Below are 12,989 nucleotides of genomic sequence, written 5' to 3'. Positions count from 1 at the left end.
GACGGCAGCCATGAAATTAAAAGATGCTTACTCCGTGGAAGGAAAGTTATGACCAACCGAGATAGCATATTCAAAAGCAGAGACATTACTTTGCCAACAAAGGTCCGTCTAGTCAAAGCTATGGTTTTTCCAGAGGTCATGTATGGATGTGAGAGTTGGACTGTGAAGAAGGCTGCGTGCCAAAGAATTGATGCTTTTGAACTGTGGTGTTGGAGAAGACTTTTGAGAGTCCCTTGGACTGCAAGGAGATCCAACCAGTCCATTCTGAAGGAGATCAGCCCTGGGATTTCTTTGGAAGGAATGATGCTAAAGCTGAAACTACAGTACTTTGGCCACTTCATGCGAAGAGTTGACTCATTGGAAAAGACTCTGATGCTGGGAGGGATTGGGGGCAGGAGGAGAAGGGGACGACAGAGGATGAGATGGCTGGATGGCATCACTGACTCAATGGGCGTGAGTCTGAGTGAACTCCGGGAGTTGGTGATGGACCGGGAGGCCTGGCGTGCTGTGATTCATGGGATCGCAAAGAGTCGGATAGGACTGAGCGACTGAACTGAACTGAACACTGCAGCTGCTGCTAAGTCACTTCAGTTGTGTCTGACTTTGTGCACCCCGGTCCCTGGGATTCTCCAGGCAAGAACACTGGAGTGGGTTGCCATTTCCTTCTCCAATACAGGAAAGTGAAAAGTGAAAGTGAAGTCGCTCAGTCATGTTCAACTTTTAGCAAACCCATGGACTGCAGCCTACCAGGCTCCTCCATCCATGGAATTTTCCAGGCAAGAGTACTGGAGTGGGGTGCCATTGCCTTCTCTGACATCCTACACAAACATACTTAAAATTTTATATCCCATACCTTGTTATTAGATGTCTGCAGGACATTCAGAAAAATTGGCAAAAAGATAAATGCTACTAAACTTCAAAAAATAGAATTCTTTTTTTGCATGTGATTCAGCTATACATGTACACAGGTTATTTTTGAAATTATTTTCCATTATAGGTTATTACAAGATATTGATTATATCCCTGTGCTATACAGTAAACCCCTGTGGCATGTAGTGTATCTATTTTTTAAAATTACAAATCTAGCATTCAATTCATACTAAGTCTAACTAGTAGAATCAAAATGTCATAAATCTTTTTGTTAGACAAAAATTCATGTTTTCAAAAATATATATAGTATGCATATTATATCTTTGTATACAAAAGCTTTTCTACTATGTTTGAGAAAGAACACTCAAAAAAAAAAAAGAAGAGAAGGAGAAATTGGAAAACATAAACTAAATGAAATCGGAGCCCTGAATATGAAATAGAAAAAGTGAAACAAGCTAGATAAAAGTACACGATCCTCATATAGTCCAGATTTTTTAAACATCACTGCTGATTAGAAGCATAACTAGAGCTCTGGCAAAAAAAAAAAAAAAACTCAGTCACCTGGGCATTTACATTTTTCAAAAAATTCCAAGATAATTCTGATATGCATATGGATTTGCATCCATAAAAAGTGATTACAGGTTTGTCTATTAAATGGTAGTGTTGGTGACATAGAATTCTATAATTTTTCTGTTGTCCAATCATGATTTCATGGTATTAAGTGAGCACTAGTTACATAACCACAATCATAAAAGAGGTTTATCAGTTTTCACAATCAGTAGCCACAAAGTTTTGGAATCCTCACAGGCACTGCCATCACACTGTATCACAATGCCTGCCCTTCCTTAGACTGTGGGATTTAAGAGAGTAAGTGCTGTGTCTATACTGTTTCCCATTCTGTCTCCACAGCTTGACACAGTAGCTGGTACATAGGAGCTGTTCTGATAGGCACAAGGTAGGACAGCGGTTAGAGGCTAAGATGCGAAAGAAAAGTGCCTGGATTAAAGTCCTAGTTCCATGTAACTTTGCACAAACTACTGAACATCTTGGTATCAAGATTGTGTATAACTGTGTTTATGGAATTATTGAGAGAATTAAATGAGCTAATCTTTATGAAGTGTACAAAATTAGTGTCTGACATGTAAGAAGTGCTGAACAAATTTTAGCTACTATTTCTGGCTGAAAATTACTTGTATAGTGTTTTTGCTGTCCCTGTTAAGCAACAGATTCATCACAAACAACTTCAGTGCAGAGCATTGGAATCGTGTGGCCTGGGAAGACAGTGTGCTCTCAGTTTAGTTCAGTTGCTCAGTCGTGTCCAACTCTTTGCGACCCCATGAACTGCAGCACGCCAGGCCTCCCTGTCCATCACCAACTCCCAGAGTTTACTCACGTCCACTGAGTTGGTGATGCCATCCAACCATCTCATCCTCTGTCGTCCGCTTCTTCTCCTGCCCTCAATCTTTCCCAGCATCAAGGTCTTTTCAATGAGTCAGCTCTTTGCATCAGGTGGCCAAAGTACTGGAGTTTCAGCTTCAACATCAGTTCTTCCAATGAACACCCAGGACTGATCTCTTTTGGGATGGACTGGTTGGATCTCCTTGTAGTCCAAGGGACTCTCAAGAGCCTTCTCCAACACCACAGTTCAAAAGCATCAATTCTTTGGTGCTCAGCTTTCTTTTTAGTCCAACTCTCACATCCATACATGACTACTGGTAGCTAGAAGTTATTGCTGACGACATCAGCTGCCTTATAAGGCACATAGAGTAGGGGAATCAGTTTTACAGCCTCTTTAGTGCTTTACCTGCTTAGACCCTTCTATATTTGCAAGGAAAGACCTGATTGGTCAGAGTCTATGTATGACTAAACCACATTTACTCTGTAGGGCTCTCAATCATTTCATAAAACTAGATGAGGAGACATGCTCTGAATTTTCAGCATCCACCCTCTGAAATTGTCTTCCTCCAACTGAATAGACAGAATGAAAAAAGATCTCACTCAGACTTTGAATATAAACCATGCATTCCAAGTAGCTGAGAACCAGAATTCTTTTTTTTGAGAATAAGGTACATGCATAACAGTTCAGGTTCTCTGATTCCTGTTCGGCACCTTTTTCTGCATCATACAGAATGACTTGGGAAATCAATATGACATAAGTCTAGCATTCCCATGACTTTGACTGAAATGCTGTCATAAAGTAGAAAAATAATTGTATTCTGAATACACAACAATGTCCACCAGGGGAGCCGGACTCAGACTTGCAGATGACCTGGGGTTGGGTGTTATTTTATACATAAAGAATGCAAAAGTGATGGTAAGCAATTATCATCCAATTTAAATAAATAAATAAAAAGAACACAAAAGTAAGTAGGATGACCCTGCTCTTAGAGGGTGAGCAATCTCATAAGGTAGATGGTTATGTGCAATACACTATAGAGAGTGTTTTTATAGACACTTGCATAGACAGAGAGCTAAGAGGGAATGGTCAGCTCTCCTTGATGAAGTCATAAAAAGCTTTAGAGGAAGAAGCAGGAGTGGTTTAGATCTAAAAAAAATGGGTCAAATGTTAGAGAAACCATGGGCAAATCACAGAAAGATTAAACAGCAAGATGGGTTTTGGGAAATAGAAGTAATCTATTTTTCTTTGGGAAAGAGGGCCATGAAACATCTGGCTATTGGTGAACCTGGAAAAGCAGGCAATGGTTACAGGGGTCATGGAAGGCTGCATCTGTTTGGACTTTATCCTATCAGGGATGGGGAAGCCAGAAGGGAGTTTGAAGTAGCTCTGCTAAATTATAGTCTTTTAGAGGGATGTGGTCTGAGAAAGAATATACACTCTTCCCAGCCTGAATTTTTTTTCCAGGGGATGACTTGAACACTGAAAGTATAAGGATGAAGTTTCCTTAGAGGAAAGATAAAGATATTAATTCATGTTGCCTTAACCATGAGCAATAACTTAAAGACACAGTACTCTAAACACAATTCTAGTTTAATTGCCCCCTAAAAATGAAACAAAACTAACTAGCAAAACAGAGACAATTTCAAACCATTAAAATTAGAAATGAGCTCATGTTTAAGCTCAATTTTATAGTCTTTTTATGTGGGTTTCAGAAAATCTAGTTGATTCAATAAAATAAAATATCCCAGACACCTGGTATAATTAAAGCAAGTGAACCAAGTGGTAAAAATATCTTTGATGGAGGCCACGTTTGATGTTCAGCCAGAAAGACTACAGATTCTGTGATTCTAGCTAGAGTCTGAAAGAAATATATCAGTTGGATTGTGGATAGAGCAGAAATATAATGATTGCTTCTTGTGGGCCAGAAAGTCACCACCTGTAAAGGGCTAAGAATACAAGCAGGTTTTTCCCTGGCTCCTTAGGTAGTTCAAACCTATGTCAGTCAGTCAGTTCAGTCACTCAGTCGTTTCCGACTCTTTGCGACCCCATGGACCACAGCATACCAGGCCTCCCTGTCCATCACCAACTCCCGGCATGCACTCAAACCCAGTCCATTGAGTCAGTGATGCCATCCAACCATCTCATCCTCTGTTGCCCCCTTCTCCTACCTTCAATCTTTCCCAGCATCAGGGTCTTTTCAGTGAGTCAGCTCTTAGCACCAAGTGGCCAAAGTACTGGAGTTTCAGCTTCAGCATCAGTCCTTCCCATGAATATTCAGGACTAATCTCCTCTAGGATGGACTGGTTGGATCTCCTTGCAGTCCAAGGGACTCTCAAGAGTCTTCTCCAACACCACAGTTCAAAAGCACCAATTCTTCAGTGCTCAGCTTTCTGTATAGTCCAACTCTCACATCCATACACAACTTGTTGGCAAAGTAATGTCTCTGCTTTTTAATATGCTGTCTAGGTTGGTCATAACTTTTCTTCAAACCTATGTACTCTCCTACATTATCCAGAGGAAAACTAGTTTTTAAACATGTGTTGAAAATAATCGAATCCAGTATTAAATTTAACAGGGAAACTATGGAAGCCCGTAAACTCTTTCCCATTGCCTTCTCATTCACGAGTGTAAATTGATCTCTCATATAAATCGTCTTTTACTTGTTGGTCAGGTTGCCCGCAGTTTTCCACACTAGTCCCTTGTCAGTGATTCTTGATGGCAAACTCTTCATTCTCTGTCACTTGAAATGTCAACTTTTATTTATGAACCACAGGGGTGTTAACTCAAGTAATGGACACGGCAGACAAGAATGTTTGGAAAAAAAAAATTCTAAAAGATTATAAATTTCATTAAGTTCAATTATTTTTTCTCCCCAAAGCAGGAGGATGGGTGACAAGAACTACAGGGCAGCAGGTTCCGTAAGGTGTTTATAGCTTACAACTTTCACACGCTGTGATTTTACCACAAGTGCGCAGTTTCCATAGCAACTACCATATCATCTGATCCTACAGCTATTTTTAAGTTGCAGATAAATATTTTAAGGAAATGTGTCAGGATCGCAAGGTAAATTTATTCCCTCAGTCTACTCTGTTCCCAGTGATACCAGCAAGAGTCCATTTTTGACAGAAAATGTGCTAAAGTAAGTATATCTATGTGAATGCTATGTATTGATTTTCAGGTTAATATTAAAGTCCAACCCATTTTAAGTAAGCACTTTTATTTTTTCATATTTATATAGTAACTTAATTGACATATAATTACCGAATAGTAAACAACATATATTTAAAGTATAAACTTTGGTAAATTTGATACATGAATACACTGTGAAACCATCACATCAAGGTAGTGAACATTTTACAATTGCTTGTTCTCTTCCCTTCTCCAGTCATCCCCCTCCATTGCCAGGCTACTGCTGATCTGCTTTCTGTTATTAATTAGTTTACATTTTCTAGAAACTTCAGTAAATGAAATCGTACAATACGTACTATTTGTTCTTCAGCTTCTGTTGCTCAGCATAGTTATTTTGAAATTTGTCCATGTTTTAGTTTGTATCAATTGTTCACTTGCTCTTGTTGCTGAGTAGTGCTCCACTGCTTGTATAGTCTCTTTATTCGTTCACTTGTTGATGGACATTCGTGCTGCATCCAGTTTGGAACTATTACAGACGACAAAGTGACTGCGAACGTTCATGTCCAGCCTTTATATGAACACATGTTTTCATTTGACTTGGGTCGTTACATAGGAATACATGACTGGATGTACGCTAATTTTTGAGAAACTGTCTATTTTTCTTCTAAAGAATTTGTTCTATTTTATATTCCCACTAGCAACGTATAAGAATCCCAGTTACTATCCTTGCCAGCACTTGGTATGTCCCCTCTTTTTCATTTTAGTGATTCTAATAGGTAATGTACTGGCCTATCATTTTTGTCTTAGTTTGCACTTCCCTACCTGGGTGGCTTAGATGGTAAAGAGTCTGCCTGCCATGCAGGAGACCCAGGTTCCATCCCTGGGTCAGGAAGATCCCCTGGAGAAGGAAACAGCAACCCGCTCCAGTATTCTTGCCTGGAAAATCCCATAGACAGAGGAGCCTGACAGGCTACAGTTCATGGGGTTGCAAAGAGTTGGACACGACTGAGTGACTTCAGTTTCTTTTTTCTAGTGACTAATAATGTTGAACACTATTTTATGTGTTTATTTGCCATAAACATATCATCTTTGGTAAATTATATGTTCAAATATTTTGCCCATTTTTTAAAAACTGGGCTATTTTCTAACTATTGAATTTTGAGAGCTCTTTATATATTTTAGATATCAGCCTTTTGTCAAATATGTGATTTGTAAATATTTTGTACCAATCTGTTAGTTGTCCTTTAATTGTTTTAATAGTTTCCTTCAAAAAGCAGACATTATAAAATTATGATTTTCAAATTTTCAAGGGAAGCTGAATCTTCCCAGATTATACGAAAACTGAATCCATTCAAACCACAGAGAATGTCTGTGGTTATCACAAAGATCCAAGCTTTTAAACTGTTTTACTCAGCCATTAATGTTCATCATAAAGTGGTAAAATTCTATAGATTTACCTACTTATAGTAGATAAGTGAAGAAATAATAAAAGCAAAACAAGTCATATCACAAATACTTGGGAATATGACACAATTTGTATACCTATTCTACCCTTTATGAACATTTTTTTCTAGGTTTTTGGCTATTAATGTTTAAAGTGATGAATATTTTTGTTTGTGGTTCCTGGTACACGTGGACACATATTCTTCCTTTTATGGCACATATTTAGGAGTACAACTCCTGAGTCATGTGGTATATGTAACTTCAGTACACTAGATTATACCTGAAGTCTGCATCACAATCTATACCCCAACCCCATTCCCAGGTGGCATTAGTGGTAAAGGATCCACCTGCCAATGCAGGAGATGCAAGAGACCCGGGTCGATCCCAGGTTGGGAAGATACCCTGGAGAAGAGCATGGCAACCCACTCCAGTATTCTTGCCTGGAGAATCCCATGGATAGAGGAACTTGGTGGGCTGCAGTTCATAGGGTCACAAAGAGTCGGACACAACTGAAGCGACTTAGCACAGCAATAGTGAAAGAGGATCACATTTGGTTCACATCTATATCTACATTTAGGGTTTTCCCACTTTCAGAAATTGTTGAAGAAGTTGGATAATATGATAAAGATTATGCTTATTTTTTATTTCATACATTTTCTTATTACATCTCTTCTGTTACTACCTTTTGGGAGCTCTACATTTGAAGATCATGACAAAATGGTCCCTACACATCCTAGAGGGATCACAGACTAAAGAATACAGAATTAGTGTAAAATATAAAAGATAAGACTTAATTTTGTGCTAAAATAGAAAGTCAAAACAGGATCAGTGCATGTGTAGTATACTTTATAACAATAAATAAGGTGATTATCACGGATTTCAGCTGGCTAGTTGGTTGATAACAACTCTTTAGTTAGGCCCAAGATTTATAGTTTATGATCAGATAAAACAGGTGTGTGTGTGTTTGTGCACATACAAGTATAAGGAAAGAGAAATCTTTTAAGGACAGATAGGAAAGCCAATGTCCAATTCATCATTTGTTTCCTTTCAAAGATCAGCTCTAGAACTTCCGACGAGGATAAGGAAACTTTTAGTAAACGTCCAGTTAATAAAAATGGTAAGCTTTGTGGGCCATAAGGTTTCTTTCTCAACTACTTGGTTCTGCCTTTGTAGTGTAAAAGCAGCCACAGGCAATATGTAAAAAAATGAATGTGACCGTGTTTCAACCAAACTTTATTTACAAGGACAGGCTGTAGATCTGATTTTGTCCAAAAGCTATAGTTTGTAGACCAGTGAACTAAGGCATGAAACTTTTTCAGAGTCAAATAATCTACAGAAAATCTATTAGTGTAAGTTAGTATCAATTATTTTATGGTGGAGGTGCTGGTGGCGGTTTAGTTGCTCAGTCATGTCTGTCTCTTTGCGATCCCACGGACTGCAGCACAGCAGGATTCCTGGTCCTTCACTATCTCTTGGAGTTTGCTCAGACTCATGTCCATTGAGTCAGTGAGCCCATCCAACCGTCTCATCCTCTGTTGCCCTCTTCTTCTCCTGCCCTCAGTCCTTCCCAGCATCAGGATCTTTTCCAATGGACCTTGATGAGTTGGCTCTTTGCATTAGGTGGCCAAAGAATCAGAGCTTCAGCTTCAGAAACAGTCCTTCCAATAAATATTCAGGCTTTCTTTCTTTTAGGATTGACTGGTTTGATCTCTCCAGCACCACAGTTCAAAAGCATCAATTTTTTGGTGCTTAGCCTTCTTTATGGTCCAACTGTCACATCCACACATGGAAAAGCCATAGCTTTGACTACATGGACCTTTGTCAGCAAAGTGATGTTTCTGCTTTTTAATATGCTATCTAGATTTCTCATAGCTTTTCTTCAAAGGAGCAAGTGTCTTTTAATTTCATGGCTGTGGTCACCATCTGCAGTGATTTTGGAACCCAAGAAAATAAAGTCTGTCACCGTTTCCATTGTTTCCCCTCTACATGGCATGAAGTGATGTGACTGGATGCCATGATCTTAGTTTTTTGAAGGTTGAGTTTTAAGCTATTTTTTTCTCTCTCCTCTTTCACCTTCATAAACAGGCTCTTTAGTTCCTCTTCACTTTCTGCCATTAGGGTGGTGTTATCTGCATACCTGAGGTTACTGATATTTCTCCTGGCAATCTTGATTCCAGCTAGAGCTTCATCCAGCCTGGAATTTCACTTGGTGTACCCTCCATAGAAGTTAAATAAGTAGGGTGAAAATATACAGCCCTGACATAGTTCTTTCCTTTTTTTTTTTTTTTGCCTTTCCCAACTTTGAAACAGTCTGTTTTTTGATGGCTGCTTCTACCTGTTGCTTCTTGACCTGCATATGGTTTCTCAGGAGGCAGGTAAGGTAGTCTGGTATTTTCATTTTTTTAAGAATTTTCCAGTTTGTTATGACCCAGATAGTCAAAGGCTTTAGTGTAGTCAATGAAGCAGAAGTAGATATTTTTTTTGGAATTCTCTTACTTTTTCTCTGATCCAAAGAATGTTGGCAATTTGATCTCTGGTTCCTCTGCCTTTTCTAAACCCAGCTGGTATATCTGGAAGTTCTCAGTTCATGTATTATTAAATCCTAGCCAGAAGGATTTTGAGCATTACCTTGCTAGCATGTGAAATGAATGCAATTGTGCAGTAGTTTGAACATTCATTGGCATTGCTCTTCTTTGGTATTGGAATGAAATTTACTTTCTCCAGGCCTTTGGCCACTGCTGAGTTTTCCAAATTTGTTGGCATATTGAGTGCAGCACTTTAACAGCATCATCTTTTAGGATTTGAAATAGCTCAGTTGGAATTCCATCACCTCTACTAGCTTTGTTCATAGTAATGCTTTCTAAGGCCTATTTGACTTCTCACTTCAGAATTTTCTCCTATCTTCAAAAAACTAAGATCATGGCATCCAGTCCTATCAAAGACTAATTTTAGATACCAAATACAGTACGATACTGAATATGCAGTCTGAGAAAAAGAGGCATAAATGATGTAATTTCCTTAGGATAAGCATGCTGTTTATTGGTTTGAATACTTACTAGCTGTGTGCTGGTCATAGTCCCAGTGAATAATTAGGAAAAGAGAAAAAGATTTCATAATATTTAAGAGCTTGTTGTTCAGTGGCCCAATTTGTCCGAATCTTCGAGACTCCATGGACTGCAGCACAACAGGCCTTTCTGTCCCTTGTTATCTACTGAAGTTTGTCCAAGTTCATGTGGATTGCATTGGTGATCCCAGCCATCTCATCCTCTGACACCCTCTTCTCCTTCTGCCCTCAATCTTTCCCAGCCTCAGGGACTTTTCCAACAAGTCAGCTGTTCACATCAATGACCAAAATACTGGAGTTTCAGCTTCAGCATCAGTCATTCCGAGTATTTAGGGTTGATTTCCCTTCAAATTGACTGCTTTGATCTCCTTGCTGTCCAAGGGACTCTCAGGAGTTATCTGCAGCACCATAGTTCAAAGGCATTAATTCTTCAGTGTCCTGCCTTCTATACAGTCCAACTCTCACAACTGTCCGTGACCACTAGGAAGACCATAGCCTTGACTCTATGGACTTTTGTGGGCAGAGTAATGTCTCTGCTTTTCAACGCACTGTCAAGGTTTGTCATTTAAGAGCTACAACTAATTAAAAACACATTATGTGTCTGGCAAGAATTAGTCATAACACCTCTATCAGGGTAAGTATAATTATCACCCTATTTTATAGATTAAAGAAAACAAAGACACAGAGAAGTAAGGTAGCTTTCACAAAAGCACACAGCTAGTAAGTATTCAAACCAAGGAGGTCTTCTTTGAGTCCTTGTCTTTAAACAACATGCTTATCCTAAGGAAACTACACCATTTATGCCTCTTTTTCTCAGACTGCACATTCAGTATCATACTGTATGTGGTATCTAAAATTAGTCTTTGAGTTATTTACCTTTTCAACGACCAAAAGTAATAGAGATTTGATGCTACAAAGGAATACAAAAGATAACTTCTTGCTATGTTTGCGCAGAAGAGAAGATATGTTAGTTGCTCTGTCATGTCCTACTCTTTGCAACACCATGGACTGTAGCATTCCAGGCTCCTCTGTCCGTGAGATTTTCCAGGCAAGAGTACTGGAGTGGGTTGCCATTTCCTTCTTCAGGGGATCTTCCCAACCCAGGGATCAAACCTGGGTGCCCTGCATTGCAGGCAGATGCTTTACCATCTGAGCCATCAGGGAAGCCCCTTATGTTTGCCTGCTGCTGCTGCTGCTGCTGCTGCTAAGTCACTTCAGTCGTGTCCGACCCTGTGCGACCCATAGACGGCAGCCCACCAGGCTCCCCCATCCCTGGGATTCTCCAGGCAAGAACACTGGAGTGGATTGCCATCTCCTTCTCCAATGCATAAAAGTGAAAAGTGAAAGTGAAGTCGCTCAGTCGTGTCCGACTCTTAGCGACCCCATGGACTGCAGCCCACCAGGCTCCTCTGTCCATGGGATTTTCCAGGCAAGAGTACTGGAGTGGGGTGCCATTGCCTTCTCCTTATGTTTGCCTAGTTATAACTAAATATGATATGTTACCAAAGAAAAGACATTTTCCTTTTGTCTGGGACAACTTTGATGTGGACTGAATGTTCTTGCACTCTCCAAATTTACAGGTAGAAATCCCAGCCCCCAGCGTCATGGTATTAGGACACAAATCTTTGAGAGCTGATTAAGTGATGAGGATGGAGCCCTCATGAACAGGATTAGTGCCGTTATAAAAGAGAGCTTCCTTACCCCCTTCTGCCATGTGAGGACACAGGAGAAGATGGCTATCTATGAACCAGGAAGTGAGTTCTTCCCAGGCACTGAATTTGTTAGCATTTTGTACTTGAACTTCCTAGCCTCCAAAATGGGAAGAAATACATTTTTGTGGTTTAAGCCACCCAATCTGTGGTAATTTGTTATAGCAGCCCGAACAGACTAAGACAAACTTACTTGTAGATTTTTCCAAACTCTTTCAAACTTTCTTCTCACTCTCCTGGAAAACTGATCAAGTTCTTTTCAGTGCCTCCTGAGCACCTTTTTTCCTACTGCTCTTAGAGCACTGATCACACTGGGCACACTAGGTAGTAATAACTTGCTTTTATATTTGTCATTCTCTCTGGGTTGTGGGCTCCTCAGGGCCAGGGAGCATAAAGGAGATTTACCTTTATGTCTCCAGCATCTTCACAGGGTCTACTGTGGAAGGAACACAAATATCTGATGAATGCTTAAATGAACTCATGAATCAGTATTTCCTCCAATCAACACATCAAGGATTGTTAACCTCCAAAGAAGAGATAAGACCACATCCAGCAATTCTAAAAACATTTTTGAAAGATGCTTTCTTAATGGAACACATCTGTTTCACTAGTTGCTTATTCACTAGTGTATAAGCCCCGTTGAAGAGCATTACTCTCCAATAAACAGCAGGCTCTGCAAATTGGAAGAAGTCAGCCTAAAGTACCCTATCTATCCCTAAGCTGCAGATGCCGTTGCTTTGTCTTTTCAGAGACGCTTCCACAGGGACACAGCTAAGCCCATATACTTCCTCTCAGATTTGAATAATATTGCTAAAGAATCCGTTATAAGAAATTGTTGAGAACACTTAAGGGAATTGCTAGATAATTTCATAGTAGTTTTGCATAAACATCCTACGTGCTAGGCTGCGTAAGACCACTGGCTTCTCACTGTGTGCTGTTTCCCTTCCAGATAAAATGTCGAAAGAAATTTGATGTTCAAAGCTTCCATTTTGCTGGATTAAATTGTAATAAGTTTAAAATTTTTAAAGTGATATTTCAACTCAACACATGGGATAGGCTTTTCAAAACACTAGAGGGGAAACTTGCAAAGTAATTATTTATTCTTTTGCTTTGTCTTTCATGACATGAAATCCTTTGCTGAATTATTCTACTTAGAAGGTTTAGGGTTGCTTTTTTTGTGACGGCGTATATATTTTTTATTTGTTTTTGTGACAATGGTGGATTATCGCTTTTCAAAGGGTGGTGGTGCAAGAGGCAAGCTGTGAAATCTGGAGAGGCTGCCAGTGATTAGGCAGCTGGGCAGCCTGGAAATCGCCTCCATCACACTGCTGTTTCTTTGCCAGTTCTCTCTGCTCTCTTCTAGGGATGCAGTGGG

The sequence above is a fragment of the Bison bison genome, unplaced genomic scaffold (genome assembly GCF_000754665.1).
Source record: "Bison bison bison isolate TAMUID 2011002044 unplaced genomic scaffold, Bison_UMD1.0 scf7180017858048, whole genome shotgun sequence".
Taxonomy (NCBI): Eukaryota; Metazoa; Chordata; class Mammalia; order Artiodactyla; family Bovidae; genus Bison; species Bison bison.
The sequence above is the reverse complement of the archived record's forward strand: the minus strand, read 5'-3'. Positions refer to the sequence as shown.